At 46.4% G+C, this 17354-nt stretch overlaps 2 pseudogenes; one reads left to right on the top strand and one right to left on the bottom strand.

The window, feature by feature from the left end:
• The window catches only part of LOC120992027, a 207837-nt pseudogene extending 192400 nt beyond the window's left edge, over nt 1-15437 (bottom strand).
• The window catches only part of LOC120992024, a 363844-nt pseudogene that overhangs the window by 233621 nt on the left and 112869 nt on the right, over nt 1-17354 (top strand).

Genomic DNA, 17354 nt, shown 5'->3' on the forward strand with positions numbered 1-17354 from the left:
GTTTTTTTTTTGAGAGAAGTGGCTTCTTTGCTGCCCTTCTTGACACCAGGCTATCTTCCAAAAGTCTTTGCCTCACTGTGCGTGCAGATGCGCTCACACCAGCCTGCTGCCATTCCTGAGCAAGCTCTGCACTGGTGGCACTCCGATCCCGCAGCTGAATCCTCTTTAGGAGACGATCCTGGCGCTTGCTGGACTTTCTTGGATGCCCTGAAGCCTTCTTAACAAGAATTGAACCTCTTTCCTTGAAGTTCTTGATGATCCTATAAATTGTTGATTGAGGTGCAATCTTAGTAGCCACAATATTCTTGCCTGTGAAGCCATTGTTATGCAACGCAATGATGGCTGCACGCGTTTCTTTGCAGGTCACCATGGTTAACAATGGAAGAACAATGATTTCAAGCATCACCCTCCTTTTAACATGTCAAGTCTGCCATTTTAACCCAATCAGCCTGACATAATGATCTCCAGCCTTGTGCTCGTCAACATTCTCACCTGAGTTAACAAGATGATTACTGAAATGATCTCAGCAGGTCCTTTAATGACAGCAATGAAATGCAGTGGAATTTTTTTTTTGGGGATTAAGTTAATTTTCATGGCAAAGAAGGACTATGCAATTCATCTGATCACTCTTCACAACATTGTGGAGTATATGCAAATTGCTATTATAAAAACTTAAGCAGCAACTTCTCCAATTTCCAATACTTTTGGCCACGACTGTACAGGGTGGGCCATTTATATGGATACACCTTAATAAAATGGGAATGGTTGGTGATATTAACTTCCTGTTTGTGGCACATTAGTATATGTGAGGGGGGAAACTTTTCAAGAAGGGTGGTGACCATGGCGGCCATTTTGAAGTCGGCCATTTTGAATCCAACTTTTGTTTTTTCAATAGGAAGAGGGTCATGTGACACATCACACTTATTGGGAATTTCACAAGAAAAACAATGGTGTGCTTGGTTTTAACGTAACTTTATTCTTTCATGAGTTATTTACAAGTTTCCGACCACTTATAAAATGTGTTCAATGTGCTGCCCATTGTGTTGGATTGTCAATGCAATCCTCTTCTCCCACTCTTCACACACTGATAGTAACACTGCAGGAGAAATGCTAGCACAGGCTTCCAGTATCCGTAGTTTCAGGTGCTGCACATCTCGTATCATCTGAAGGCAATCGTCTATGCTGTGAAGATACGAGATGTGCAGCACCTGAAACTATGGATACTGGAAGCCTGTGCTAGCATTTCTCCTGCGGTGTTGCTATCAGTGTGTGAAGAGTGGGAGAAGAGGGTTGCATTGACAATCCAACACAATGGGCAGCACATTGAACACATTTTATAAGTGGTCATAAACTTGTAAATAACTCATGAAAGAATAAAGTTACGTTAAAACCAAGCACACCATTGTTTTTCTTATGAAATTCCCAATAAGTTTGATGTGTCACATGACCCTCTTCCTATTGAAAAAACAAAAGTTGGATTCAAAATGGCCGACTTCAAAATGGCCGCCATGGTCACCACCCTTCTTGAAAAGTTTCCCCCCTCACATATACTAATGTGCCACAAACAGGAAGTTAATATCACCAACCATTCCCATTTTATTAAGGTGTATCCATATAAATGGCCCACCCTGTATAGTTGGGTGTTTTCAGCATAGAGATGGTACCGAAATCCAAATCTACTGATAGTCTGTCTGATGGGGGCTATATAGAGGGAGAAGAGTAGAGAACCTAGTACTGAGCCCTGAGGAACGCCAACATCAACAGAAAGAGGAGAAGAAGAAGAGCCAGCGAATGATACACTAAAGGATGGCCAGAGATATAGGAAGAGAACCAAGAGAGAGCAGTGTCCTTAAGGCCAAATGTGGAGCATGGTGAGGAGGAGTTTATGGTCTATGGTATCAAACGCTGCAGAGAGATCCAGCAGAATCAGTAGAGAATAATCACAATTTCTATTTGCTGTTAGGAGATTGGTAAGGGAAGTTTCTGTAGAGTAAAAAGGGTAAAGGCAAATTTTAAGGGGTCAAGAAGAGAGTTTGCAGAGAGATAGCTTATTAAGCGAGAGTAGACAAGACGTTCAAGGAGTTTAGAGATGCTTTTCTTTTCTTTAATCCATTTTTGCGCTGCCTCAACTGTGTCAAAAAAAACTAATTTTATTCTCCTATTCAACTTAGCTGGAAACATCATTGAGTTCTTTACATTTTTTAAACGCAACATTTTTTTTTGTCAATAAATTGACTTCTTTTTCTTACTGTTCCTTGTTCATAATCAGAGAATAACATTATTGCGGTACCCACATATTCTAACTTGCCCTTAATTCTTGACCTGCGTATTATCTCCTCCTTATCTCTAACCGATAAAAAGTTAATTATAATTGGTCTTGGTCTTGTACCCGGAGGGGGCAGCCTTGCTGACAATCTATGAACTCGCTCTATAAAGTTTTTATAATCTGAAATATCCTGACCCAATTGCTCCCTCAAACATCTCAAATTGGACCTCCTGGACCTATTTTCCAAATCCAATATTTTTTTTTTTTAAGTTCTCTATTTTCTTCCTTTAATACACTTTTTTTGTTAACTATTGTCTGCAGCAGGTCCTCAGCATCAGATGTTCTCTTCTCTACTATTACCAGTCTGTCTTTATATTTATGTAAATCTGTCCTAAGGAGTCCCACTGTTTCCTTGATATTTCCAGTCTGGAGAGAGAGATCCTGTATCGCCAGGTTACATTTTTTTATTTCTCGAAATATATCCTGCAAACTTGGCCCCTGCTCCTCCTGGGCAGGAGTAATTCTCTCCACCTTTTTCAACTGATTGTTGCCGCTCCCTCCAGGCTGGAATTCATCAACAGGTAATCTCATATTAGATTTCTCTATTACACAAGTAGGTTCCCCCTCAGGAATTTGGGATACATCATCCTGACCTTCTTTCTCCTAGGGGGGCTGATCTGTCCACTTGTGTTAATCAATAATTGTTGTTTCGATCTTTTAAACATAGGAGAGATAGAGGTATTTAATTCTGGTTGGGTTCTCCCCTTTTTACCTACCACCTGTCTAGACATTTCTACTTTTTCTTCCTTTCCCCTTCTCTTCTTCCTTCTCCCCTCTCCTATCCCCCTCCCCTCTCTTTTTTCCCCCCTCCCCCCTTCTTTTAATACAATCAGCCGATTAAAAAATTAGTGAAAACCAAGAAAAAAAATTGTTCAGTATACATAAATAATTAATAATTATGAAGCAGTTCTCCAGAAGCAGTTCATCAAAGGCGACTCAGCTTTCGCCTAGCACCAGATTAAAAACCTGCTCCAAATCAATCAGTATGTTAAAGGGTTCAGTTAATCCACCATTATTAGTAAGGGGGAAGGAAAAAATGCCGCTATACATGTAAAGGGAGCAAAGGAGAAAAATGTTCTAGAATCTTGCAGTCCACCTATCTTCTTAAAACAGAGACCAACAGAGTCAATCTCAGAGGGAGAAGGGGGTACCTCCAGGATCTTCCAGTTGCGCAAATTAGAGAGGCATATATTACCTCGCCACTACAGGGCTCATTCACATAGACTACATCACATATAACTGGAAGAGGAGAAAAGGGGAGAAAAAAACAAACAAAACAGCAGTCATGTACACATCGTTCTCTCCACAAAACAAGAGTTCAGCAATCCTCTCCAGTTTGAAATTGTCTGCCGACCATCTGGTCTACGGGTAGGGAAATTTGCAGGGTGCTACCCTGGCCAGAGTCAATTCCAGATTGTACTCCACTCCCTCTGTCCCCCTCTTACTCTTCACGGTGCATAACATCGGGCATCTCACTTCAACTCCAGGGTATGGACTCAGCCTCTAGTGTATATTCCAAGGCAGGAGGGGGCTGCCAGCCGGCTCCACAGCTGGACTTTGGGACCGCTCCGCCAGCAACCCCAATCCCCTCAGCAATCTCCTCACCACACCACTGCCTCTCCTCGGCACACAGCCCAGCCCGATGATCAACTCCCCAACGGCATTGCACCAGAAGCACCAAAAACAGCGAGTTTCGCCTTGTCCACGGCTCTCGCCAAGAGAGGGACCCGAAAGTAGGGGAGCAAGCAACTTTCAAACCTGAATAGGAGTCGCCATCTATCGCAGCCCGTCTTCTTCTGTATTCCAATCGCGCTCCCCTTAAAGCCGGGTTCGGCTAGAACTCAGCGGTTCACTTTTCCTTCAATGCGCATACCGACTGGATACATGACCACGGTAACAGCTACGATTCGTAACAGGGTTTTGCAGGCAGGAGTTCACCGCAGGCTACGCGACCACATTCACAAAGGCATTCGCATGTTAAACCGGCTAGTGGGCAAGCTCACAGCTGAAGCGGCGTCTCACATGAATACACCTGGGCTGGGTGCTCACTGCACGAGAGGGAGGCGCATGCAAGATAAAAACTTGAGTAAATAGGGCTGGGACCTAGCCGGGAGGGAGTAATGCAAGAGAGAGGGCCAGGTTCGGATGTTATCCTGGGCCATTCAGCTAGGGTGGGTTAGGGAGGGATTTGTAACCTGTTGCTGCGTTTACTCCTGGGTAGGTGGTAAAAAGGGGCAATTTTTTTTTCTGCTTCTCCCTTTCCCCCCTCCTCTGCCCCCCTTGGTGTCCCCTCCCATCCCCACCCCTGGTTTCATATTGATAGATAGGAAATAGATAGCCGCCATAATGAGATTGGATGAGACTAATCTCATAGAATATTAGGGGATTTAATAGGGCGATAAAGAGAGTCACAGTTTTTGATGCAATACATAGGATTCTTCCCGCCATAGTCTGCTTACAAGAAACACATCTGACAGGCGAGACGACAATAGGGCTGGATAGGCCATGGGTACAATATGCTTTTCATTCGGTTTTTTCATCATATGCGAGAGGAGTGAGTACATTGATTCATCGAAATATAGACATTAAAATAGTAAATACAGCTATAGATGAGGAAGGTCGATATGTATATTGGAAGGCAGACCATGGATAATAGCTAATGTATATATCCCCCCCCCCCCCCCCTTTAGATCAGATGTTTCTATTAAAGATAAATGAGTTTGTGCTTAAGGTGGGAGACAAGCCACTTCTAGTTATGGGAGACTGGAATAATGTAATGGATGGTCAAATGGACAGATGTAGATTAAATAATCCCCAATTTCGGATCACAATTCAATTATTATAAATATAAAAACACAAAAAAACTAAAAATAGAGGGATGAATAGAAGTATAGGATTGATTAATATAATGGGTATTCACAATAAGATATTAAAAGAGATTAGGGAATATTGTGAGTTAAATGAGGGGTCAACTGAAAAATAACATGGTATGGGACGCCGCAAAGGCCTTTTTAAGAGGGATTATCACTAAATACACCATAATATATAGGAAGGGTATAAGGAAAAAAAATTATGGATTTAGAAAGTGAGGTGGAAAAATCTTAAATAAAATCTATCGATGACCCCATAGTCCAAAATTATAAAGAGTGGACAGATAAAATGGCCAAATTGGAAACGGATTTGCTCCTAATGGCGGAACAACATAAAGAGAACTATGTAAGGGACAATTTCATATATGCACATATACCCGGAAAAAATGTGTCCGCTTTGGTGGCAACTCATACAAAAAATAACAAATATATTCATTGCCTGATAGATAAATCTGGCCACAAAATTACTGAACAATCGGCTAAAATAGTTCTCCTCAAGGAATATTTTGAAGATACGTATTGTAGTAAGCTAAATAAGAGTGGGCTGGAATACAACAGTTTTATAGGTAAAATTACTATTACCATGTTAACTGCTGATGAAAGAGAAAGCCTAGAAGCTCCTATACACTCGGTAGAGGTGGAGGCAATATTGTCAAGGATAACTAAGAACAAGACCCCAGGAAGAGATGGGATCCCATTTGAAATCTATGCACAATATGAAGAGCTATTCATTCTGAAACTCCTTACAATGTGGACCGCCTTGAGGGAATTAGGAAAACTCCCAGATTCTGTGAGAGAAGCCTTGATAACACTTATTTTAAAACCAGGGAAAGACAACACTTCCGGACACCGATCACATAATATTAGCAAGGATCCTGGCAAATAGACTTGGGAGTGTGGTCCCTGGGATTATTCATGAGGATCAGTCGGACTTTATGTCAGGTAAAACCACAACTGATAATATAATGAGATACTTTATGGGCACCCAGTTGGAACCCACAAACCGTGGAGAACGTATGATTGTAACCATAGATGCATCTAAAGCTTTTGATACGATAGAATGGCCCTTGGGATTTGGAGATAATTTTATAGATTGGGTCAAGTTACTATACACTGAAGCCTCTGCAAGGGTAATATTGAATGGTGAATATTCGGATAAAATATATATTGGCAAGGGGGTTAGGCAGGGTTGTCCCCTATCCCCTCTGCTATTTGCTTTAGCTATGGAACCCTTAGCTGACCTGATTAGACAAGATAAAGAAATCGTTAATTTCTAACGATAATTTGTTTTCCCTTAGTCCTAACAGCAGCACAGATGGGGGTTAACTGCCCCTGTGGACTGGTGGAACCGGCAGAATTTTTAATGAGCCCAAGAACCAATAAACGATCTTCAGCTCCCTAAAAGGGAGGAGATCGCCCCCCAGCCCACCGTGTTTTTAACCAGCATAATGTACCTAGGGTGGGATATGTGTGTGCTGCTGTTAGGACTAAGGGAAAACAAATTATCGTTAGAAATTAACGATTCCCTTACATCCTACCAGCAGCACAGATGGGGAGATAGCAAGAAGAATCCCCTAGGGAGGGTCCTCATGCCTGGCAGATCTAAGAACTGTCTGCCCAAAAGCCGAAAACTCTGCCATCCTAGCATCTATCCTATAATGGGAGATGAAGGTTGACTCAGAACTCCAGGAAGCCGCCTTACAGATCAACTCTAGGGGGAGAAGTCTTCTCTCCGCAACAGAGGTGGAGACAGCCCTAGTAGAATTGGCCCTCACAAACTCCGGAGGATCTAGAGATTGGGAGACGAAAGCCTCCCTAATGGCTTCCTTGATCCAGCGACTAATGGTAGCTTTAGACGCTTTACGGCCTTTAGACTTACCGGCAAACAGGATGAGGAGATTCTCATCTATCCTGAACTCTCTGGATCTATCCACATAGACCTGGAGGCACCTTGAAATATCCAGCGGGTCTCTAGCTGGAGTATCAGAGGAGGAGGCTGAAAACAAAACTGGTAAAGAGATTACCTGGTTAATATTTTGGAAGGTTGGAACCTTAGGCCTGAAGTAGGGTAAAAACTTCAGGAGTACTCTGTCCTGCAAGAAGATGATGTAAGGGTGAATTGCAGAAAAAGCCTGCAATTCAGATATCCTTTTGGCTGAAGCTACAGCCAGAAGAAAAACCATCTTTAAGGTCAAAAATCTGAATTCCACCTCCTCCAATGGCTCGAAGGGGGGAGATGCTAGCCCCCTGAGCACTACTGAAAGATCCCACTGGGGAATAGGTTTCAGTATAGTAGGCTTTAGTCTTTCAGCTCCCTTCAGGAAGCGTTTGATGAGTGGGTCCCGAGAATGTGGCCTGTTAAGACAGGCCGAGATGGCACAAATCTGTACCCTCAAGGTAGCTGGAGAAAGACCTTTATCTAATCCATCTTGAAGGAATTGCAATATCGCAGGAAGGGGCGGATCTGCAGACGCCACCTGTTTGTAATCACACCATGACACGAAGATTCTCATGATCCTGGAGTAGGCCTTCTTCGTAGACTCTGCTCTGGAATGCGACAAAGTTCTCAGGACCGACTCGGAAAGCCCTTCTATGTTGGGAAGGGACTGATCAACCTCCAGGCTGTCAGGTTGAACCTGTGCAGATCTGGGCAGAGGTGAGTGTCCCACGACACCAGGGTCTGCTCCGGGGGGAGTCTCCAGTATTGTCCCTGACTCATCTGAATGAGCTGGGTAAACCAGGATCTCCTGGGCCAGAACGGTATGATGGCTATTACCGAGGCCTGATCCTGACCGATAGCTCGCATCTCGCGAAGATTGGAAGAGAGACGCCGCTCCAGAGGAGACCAAGATCCCTGTACTGGGGATTCATCCAGGTGAGCGCCCCAGCCTACAAGGGACGCGTCTGTAGTCAATATGAGCCAAACTGGTTGGGTCATAGACTTCCCTGCTGTTAGCTGGAACCACCATCTGAGGGAATTCCGGGTTTGACCGGACAGGGAGCACAGGGAATCTAGCCCCGCAGGGCTGCCGTTCCATAAGTGTAAGACCTCCGACTGAAGGGGACGGAGGTGCCATAGCGCCCAAGGGACTGCGTCCACAGCCGCTGACATGAGCCCCAGCATCTTCATGAGAGTCCGGATGGAGACTCGACGAGGGACATAAAAGGACCCTTGCCAGGTCCTGAATCCGCGCTCTCCTTTCTAGAGTCAACTGGAGGGACATCTCCACAGAGTCAACCACGAATCCTAAATAATGGATTGAAGTCGATGGGCTCACATCCGACTTCTGCCAGTTGATAATCCAGCCCAGGCGGAGGAGAAAAGAGATTGCGATCTGAAGATGGTGGGTAAGGATCGGAACTGAAGAGGCTATGAAAAGCCAATCGTCCAGATAAGGAATAATAGTCAGTCCTTGAAGTCTCAAAGCTGCCACCACCGACACCACCACCTTGGTGAAGATAAGAGGGGCAGAAGAGATTCCGAAGGGAAGCGCAGCGAACTGAAAGTGCCTGCAAACCCCTGAAATCTGGACAGCGATCCTGAGGAACTTCCGGGAGGTGGAATGGATCGGGATGTGAAGGTAAGCATCCTTGAGGTCCAGAGTAGCCATGACGTCCCCGGGGTTGAGGATATGGCTGACTGACCTTATGGTTTCCATCCGAAACCTGGTTTTCCTTATAAATCGATTGAGGAATCTCAAGTCGATGATCATCCGGAGATCTCCAGTCTTCTTGGGAACCAGGAACACTGGAGAATAAATCCCTAGGCCTCTTTCCCCTGCCGGCACCTCCTCCAGAGCTCCCTTGGAGATATAGTCCTGAATGTAAGACTCTAGGATCTTTTGTTTGGCAGACCCGAAGTTTCGTGTGGCGATGAATCTCTCTGGGGGGAGGGAGATGAGAGCTACCCGGTAACCGGCAGAAACTATACCCTGAACCCAGGGGTCTACAATTTGCTGGGCCCAAAAGTTTTTGAAGTGGGAGAGACGGTCCCCCATGGGAATCTGGGGGAGGGGTACGGGAAAATCTAGAGGAGATACTGCAGGGGCAGCAGGGCTTAACCAAGAGCCTCGGGGAGGCCCATAGTCAGGAGGGTTTCGCCTCCTTGGTGGGTTTGCGGGGGCTTCGAGGATCTACAAGACGGCCCCCCCCCCCCAATCTCTGCGCCTAGCCTGCTGCCCTGAACGGCCTCCGACTTTTTGATCCTGTCTGGGGCGTCCCCGAAAGGGCTGCTGGGGGAGACTCTTCCCTTTCTTGTCGGAGAGTACCTCCATAATCTTGTCCAATTCGGACCCGAACAGCCTATCCGGCTCGAAGGGGAGCCCACATAAATTAAATTTGGACGCGTTGTCCGCATTCCACGGCTTCAGCCATAGTGGTCTGCGGGCAGCTGAAACCAGAGCCATTGTTTTGGCTGCCAGTTTCAATTGCATCTGGGTGGAATCACACAAAAAAATCCATAGCCAGATTGACTGACTTGAAGGCGGTCGAGATGTCGTCTTTGGAAACGCTTTGGTCCACGTCTGTCTGGATCTGATTCAGTTTGGAGCGTAGGAAGGAGGCTACTTCAGTGGCCGCAATAGATGTCGATGCGGAGGCAGCGGCCGCCGCGTAACCCCTTCTAAGGGTGCACTCTGCCCTCCGGTCTAGAGGGTCCTGCAGACTAGACCCATTGTCTGCAGGGACCAGAGTGCGCCTGGACAACTTGGCTATTGCCATGTCCACCTTGGGAACGGAACCCCACGATTCCACCAAGAGTTTAGCCATTGGGTACATCAGCTTGAACTTCCTGGTGAGGACTGGACCTTTTTCAGGCTTTCTCCACTCTGTGCGCATCACAGAGAGAAGGGTCTTATCCGCTCTAAAGACACGCTGTGTCCGTCCGGCGGGATCGGAGGACTCCCCCATGTCAACATCATGGTCCCCCGACCTGATGGACTTCAGCAACTTCTGTGTTTTCTCTGGAGGAAAAAAACAAGAAGTTAGTTCTTCTTCCTCAGAAGATGACCCCACCGAACAGGGGGTGGGTCTCTCAACAGGTGCAGCCACTTCCATGGGAGTCTGGGAGGATCCTGGTAGCCTATCATTAAGAAGGCGCACAACTCCCTTTATGGAATCATCCACGTAGGTTTTCGTCCACTGGAACATCTCCTGCATCGTGGGTTCCGTGGATGCCTGTGTTCGACAACTTTCACACCTTGAGTAAGGGCAGTTGTCGTCCAAGGGTGTGTTACAGTTGTAACAGGCCAAGTGCTTTCTTTTGGCCCCGGACTTCCGCTGTTGATCAGAATCCCTAGGGGAAGCCATCACTGTAACAGAAAAAAAGACAGGTCATAACACCTACAAACACCTGGGGAGGTGAAAGAGAGACCATATGGGCGCCCACCAGCACTTGAAGCAAATAGAGCTGCAAGAAAATACCCAAAGCAAAGCAATATATCTAGCAATATATCCAAGCACAGGGAACTCTGGAGCTAGCTTGTGAAAGCGATGCAACCAGAGACTGAATGACCGGCTCTGGGCGTTTAAAAAGGGGAAGCCCCGCCCCTTGGGCGGGACCTCGAGGGAACAAAGCCCAGAGATGTAATGGAGCCTTATTCTAGGCTCAGTTTAAACCTATATGTCTCCCTAAACTACCCTGACCATTCAGGATGTCCTAGGAGGAAAACAACCGAGCAGTGAGAAGAAAAACCCACCGCATCGGAGATACGAAAAACCGGAAGTGACGTTGCGCACCTGCGCATCACTTCCGGAAGATGGCGGCACCCATGGCGCCGCACAAATGCGGCGAGAGTAAAACGGGGCACCGCTGAGTCGCCGAAAACCAGGCGGAAGAAGAGGGGAGGGAAGCCCCCCCGGGAGGGAAGCCCCCCCGACGGTACCCTGTTTAAAATATAGCCGCAATTAAGCCTAAAATAAAGGCAAAAAAGGCAACAAAAAGCGGCGATTTCTTTAGATAAAAACAAGAGAGCCCCCTCAGCACTCTTCAGCTCCCCGAAGGGGGAGCGACACGCCAGTCCACCTGTCCAAAGGACAGAAAAAAACACGGTGGGCTGGGGGGCGATCTCTTCCCTTTCAGGGAGCTGAAGATCGTTTATTGGTTCTTGGGCTCATTAAAAATTCCGCCGGTCCTACCAGTCCACAGGGGCAGTTAACCCCCATCTGTGCTGCTGGTAGGATGTAAGGGAATTGTGGGTTTCAGGTTTGGGGCCCATGAGGAAAAAATTTCCTTATATGAAGATGACATCATGCTGTTTGTAGGATCGCATGGCTCACTTAGGAAGATTTTTCAAGTATTTGAAGAGTATAGTAATTATGCTGGACTGAATATAAACTGGTCCAAATCAGCTTGTATCCCGACTGATCCCTTGAATGGTTTTTTACCAGGGCTACTTGAAATTAAAGAGAGGCAGGAACCGGTTAAGTGTCTAAGTATTCAAATAACAACTAACCCTAGGGATTATGTACAGTTGAATGTACTCCCCAAAATAGATGCGTAAAAGGATAGAGGTTTGGAAGAAAATACATATTTCGATGGCGGGTCGCATTTCGCTCGTGAAAAGGTGTATATTGCCCTCCTTGAATTATATGCTTTGGATTGCACCGATAACAATCCCTAAGAGAATTTTTAAAATAATAGCCACTTTAATAACAGACTTGATATGGCGAGGGGAAAAAAACGAGAATAAGAGCACAGATATTGTATATTCATTAGAAAGAGGGTGGACTATCAGTTCCCGATTTGGATCTTTATTTTATTGCTGGACAGATTAAAAATATGATAATGTGGAGTAAGTCACATAGTTACACGAGTATGATAGCAGGGATTAATAAAAACGTGGAAAATTGCAGTATTTTTCAACTACTAGAAGCGGATATTTTGTCACAAGTTAATAAACTACCCTTATTTGAGTTGTGGACTAAATCTTGGAATAGTGTAAAGGAACTGTGGTCCCAGAAGGGACTACATTCAGACACGTTACTAGGGGACAACATTCATCTAAGGGAATTCAAATTAATAGAACAAAAAGTCTGGTGGAAATATGGAATTTTTAAACTGGGCCAAATATGGAGAGAGGGAGATATAATTTCTTATCAAGACCTTAAGAATGAATATTTATTTGAAGACAGAGATTTGAGTTTTTTTTTATTTTCAATTAAAACAAGCTGTACGAGCAGAGATAGGAAAAGGAACGTAAATTGCCCCCCTCCCACCACCAAGTTAGTTGCAGGGAAGAAATTGGCTTCCAAGATAAATTCCAAGATATATAGAGGTCTACTTTATCAGAAGACAAAAAAAAAAAAGAGCTGTTACTACTCTAAATCATAGATGGGAAGAGGTACTAAACCTGCAACGGGAAGAATTTTGGGAAAAGGCTATATGGTCCAAAAATAGTGTGTCAAATATCTTCTCTTATAGAATCACGCAATTTTGGAGGACGGTGAACGAAAAAATAGAGAGGTATCATTTGTTTAAAGTCCCGACTTGCCTTGAGGTCTGCATTTTGGGAGTGATGGACAAAATAGATATTGCTCAAGATCGAGAAGTAGCAGCCAAACTTCAGTTTTTAGTAAAAAAATGCATTGTAGCACATTGGGGAGCCAGAACAATACCAACAGTTAATGAATGGGAGAATTTGACTAGACTGTCGCTTGTCAGAGAGGAATTTCACTTGGCATCAATTAAGAAAAAATACATATTTGCTAAAAAAAAATGGCTGAAATAGCAGCTAGGCGGGTGGTGGACTCGGGGAGTTGGGGGTACGGGATATGTGGTGGACTCGGGGAGTGGGGGTACAGGATATGTGGTGGATGCGGGCGGGGGGGAGTAGCGGGAGAAGCAAGGCTGGAATTTTTTATTTTTTTTTCTTCCCCTCTGCCTCCTCCAGGAGAGGACTAAGCAACAGTCCAGGGACCACAGGGTATGCAACTGTGCATGGAGTTAGCAGTACAGGTCGGGTCAAGAGATGGTTTCTTTAGTAGTGGGGTTATAATAGAGTGTTTGAAAGAGGAGGGAAAGACACCAGAGGAGAGCGAGGGGTTGAAAACTGTAGGTAGGTGAGTGATGACAGCCGGGGAGAGGGACTGGAGGAGGTGTGATGGAATAGGATCACTGCTACAGGTCGTGGGTCGAGAAGAAGAGAGAAGCCTGGAGACTTCTTCCTCTGTTACAGGGTCAAAAGAGGAGAGAGAGCATGTGGAGGAATGGGAGGGAGGAGGATTGAAATTATTTGGGGACTGGGAGATTAGTTCCTGCCGGATACTGCCAATCTTGTCTTTGAAGTAGGTGGCCATGCTATCAGCGCAGAGGTCAGTGACAGGTTCTGGAACTTTAGGGCTTAGAAGGGAATGTGAAGCGTCAAAGAGTCGTTTTGGGTTATTTGAGAGTAAGGAGATGAGAGAGGTGAAGTACTTTTGTTTGGCAATGTTGAGAGCCGAATTGTATGTTTTGAGCATAAATTTATAATGGAGGAAGTCTGCTGATATTCACGATTTTCTCCATAAGCGTTCTGCACATCTGGAGAAAACGTGTTTCAGGTGTGTGCCAAGGTTGTCGTCTTCTGTGTATGGAGGGTCGGATTGATATTGGAGCAACTTCCTCTAGGGTGGTTTTGAGGGTCTGGTTGTAATGATTGGCAGCCAAGTCTGGACAGGGGAGGGAAGAGATTGGGGTAAGAGCTAATTGTAGGGGGTTAATAGGTTGCTGGGGGTTAATGGTGTGTAGGTTTCTGTAAGTGTGAAAAGTAGGATTGTCATAAGAAGAGTGAGAGGTCTTAGTAAATGAAAGAAGATTGTGGTCAGAAAGTGGGAAGGATGAGTTACTAAAGTTTGAGACTGAGCAGTGATGGAAGAAGACTAGATCGAGTGTATTGTCCTGTTCATGCGTGGCAGAGGAAGTCAGTTGTGATAGGCCAAGAGAGGAGGTTAAAGAAAGAAAGTGAGCGGCTGATGGGGAGATGGGATCAATGGGGATATTAAAATCACCCATAATAAGAGTTGGTGATTCAGAAGAGAGGAAGTGAGGAAGCCAAGCTGCAAAGTGATAGAGCAGTGTAGTCTACTATACCGGCCCGATGTAATGGGAGAAGAAACTGTGGAGCTCCTCCATTACATGTCACTGCACACACGTGTATACACTGCACATGACGGCTCTTACCCTGTGATATAAGAGGCTGGTGCTCCTCCATTACATGTCACTGCACACACGTGTATACACTGCACATGACGGGTCTTACCTTGTGATATAAGAGGCTGGTGCTCCTCCATTACATGTCACTGCACACACGTGTATACACTGCACATGACGGCTCTTACCCTGTGATATAAGAGGCTGGTGCTCCTCCATTACATGTCACTGCACACACATGTATACACTGCACATGACGGGTCTTACCTTGTGATATAAGAGGCTGGTGCTCCTCCATTACATGTCACTGCACACACGTGTACACACTGCACATGACGGCTCTTACCTTGTGATATAAGAGGCTGGTGTTCCTCCATTACATGTCACTGCACACACGTGTATACACTGCACATGACGGCTCTTACCTTGTGATATAAGAGGCTGGAGCTCCTCCATTACATGTCACTGCACACACGTGTATACACTTCACATGACAGGTCTTACCTTGTGATATAAGAGGCTGGTGCTCCTCCATTACATGTCACTGCACACACGTGTATACACTGCACATGACGGCTCTTACCTTGTGATATAAGAGGCTGGTGCTCCTCCATTACATGTCACTGCACACACGTGTACACACTGCACATGACGGCTCTTACCTTGTGATATAAGAGGCTGGTGCTCCTCCATTACATGTCACTGCACACACGTGTATACACTGCACATGACGGCTCTTACCTTGTGATATAAGAGGCTGGTGCTCCTCCATTACATGTCACTGCACACACGTGTATACACTACACATGACGGCTCTTACCTTGTGATATAAGAGGCTGGAGCTCCTCCATTACATGTCACTGCACACACATGTATACACTGCACATGACGGCTCTTACCTTGTGATATAAGAGGCTGGTGCTCCTCCATTACATGTCACTGCACACACGTGTATACACTGCACATGACGGCTCTTACCCTGTGATATAAGAGGCTGGTGCTCCTCCATTACATGTCACTGCACACACGTGTATACACTGCACATGACGGCTCTTACCCTGTGATATAAGAGGCTGGTGCTCCTCCATCATGGCCTCCTTGTACAGATCCTTGTGGCCTTCTATATACTCCCACTCCTCCATGGAGAAATAGACAGTGACGTCCTGACACCTTATAGGAACCTGACAACACAATGACACCGTCATCACCCAGACCCCTCTAGTGCTGTTACTGGAGAATTTCCCAGCATTCCCAGCAGTGTCACCTCTCCAGTCAGCAGCTCCATCATCTTGTGGGTGAGCTCTAGGATCTTCTGCTCATGTATCAGGGGGTGAGGGGGAGGCTCTGTGATGGGGGGAGGGGTCCTGCTCCGCCCTCCTGACTCCTGGAGATGGATGATGGGAGTCACACAGTCCCCCGATGTCTTCTTCACTATTGTGTACTCCTGTGGATGGAGAGAGACACTTAGGGAATAAACCCTTCAGGGGCCATGTGCTCTCCTCCGGCCCTCTCCTCCTGGTACAACGTGCCTACTTACCTTCTCATGGCTCCTACAACATGACTATTGGTCACATGACACATCACTCACCATATTGGGGGCTGATCTTCAGGTTCTCCATCACTTGGAAGGTCTGGAGGCCGTTCTCCAGGACCCTGGACTCTTCCTATCACTTCCTATGATGGATTCTCCTTCCCGATGTCTGACTTGTTCCAGAATACAATAAAGAGGAGAGAAATCTAGAAAAGTTTACCTCTCCGCTCAGCAGGGAGATGATCTCCAAGGTGAGGTCTAATATTTTTCTGCTGATCTCCTTCCTGTCCATCCTTGGTGGTCGTTCAGGAGAAGAGGAGAGAACTGGAGGAGCTGGAGGCTTCAGGTTTTTCTAGGACCTGGGATGATGCCATCATCATGTGATCTTTGTTAAAGTTCAGCCCCGCCCCCTTCACTGATCACATGACAGTGACATCACCCCAGGTCCTTCACCAACTCTTCTCCTCTCCACTGCTGAGCCCCGCCCCCTGCACTGATCACATGATGGTGACGTCACCCCAGGTCCTTCAGCTCTGGCAGTGCAGCAGATACTGGGCAGGTCCTGGTCGGTAGTCAGGGCTCTTGTTCTCTCTGGTATCAGCCATTCCTCCAGCCTGCAGGTAAGATGAGCTGTGAGGAGACAGTGTGGTGGAGAGCTCAGACATGTCACCTCTGGAGATTCTCCTCCATTACACACAAGGAATCCTTCTCCGCTCCTCAGCTTAGTATGATGGGGGAGGAGTAGTGGGGATAGTGGGGGTTGTCATCATTCGCTGGCCCCTGACTGTCCTGGTGAGGGGCCCCTGCATCCAGGAGGAGAATGGAGCGGGGCCCGGCCTGAGCTCAGCTCTCTCCAGTCTCTTCTCTAGGAGTTCTGGACACAGCTGAGCACAGCCCAGAGGTGGGACCTGCATCTATCAGACATTTATCTCCTGTGGAGCCACCAGAGATCTCCATGTTGGGGCCCCTGGAATCCATGTGGTGGGGACTCTGAGAAGCGGGGCCCCTCCAGGCTCAGGAAGTGCGGTTCTGGAGGTGACATCTGGTCTTGTCCCCTGGATGATTTCCTCTCCTCTTCTCATAAAGGCGCCTGCAGTACTAGAAGCCTCCAGCTCCTCCAGTTCTCTCCTCTTCTCCTGAATGACCACCAAGGATGGACAGGAAGGAGATCAGCAGAAGACTATTAGACCTCACCTTGGAGATCATCTCCCTGCTGAGCGGAGAGGTAAACTTTTCTAGATTTCTCTCCTCTGTATTGTATTCTGTAACAAGTCAGACATCGGGAAGGAGAATCCATCATAGGAAGTGATAGGAAGAGTCCAGGGTCCTGGAGAACGGCCTCCAGACCTTCCAAGTGATGGAGAACCTGAAGATCAGCCCCCAGTATGGTGAGTGATGTGTCATGTGACCAGTGACCAATAGTCATGTTGTAGGAGCCATGAGGAGGTAAGTAGGCACGTTGTACCAGGAGGAGAGGGCCGGAGGAGAGCACATGGCCCC

Source organism: Bufo bufo, chromosome 2, assembly GCF_905171765.1.
Source record: "Bufo bufo chromosome 2, aBufBuf1.1, whole genome shotgun sequence".
NCBI classification, from domain to species: Eukaryota; Metazoa; Chordata; class Amphibia; order Anura; family Bufonidae; genus Bufo; species Bufo bufo.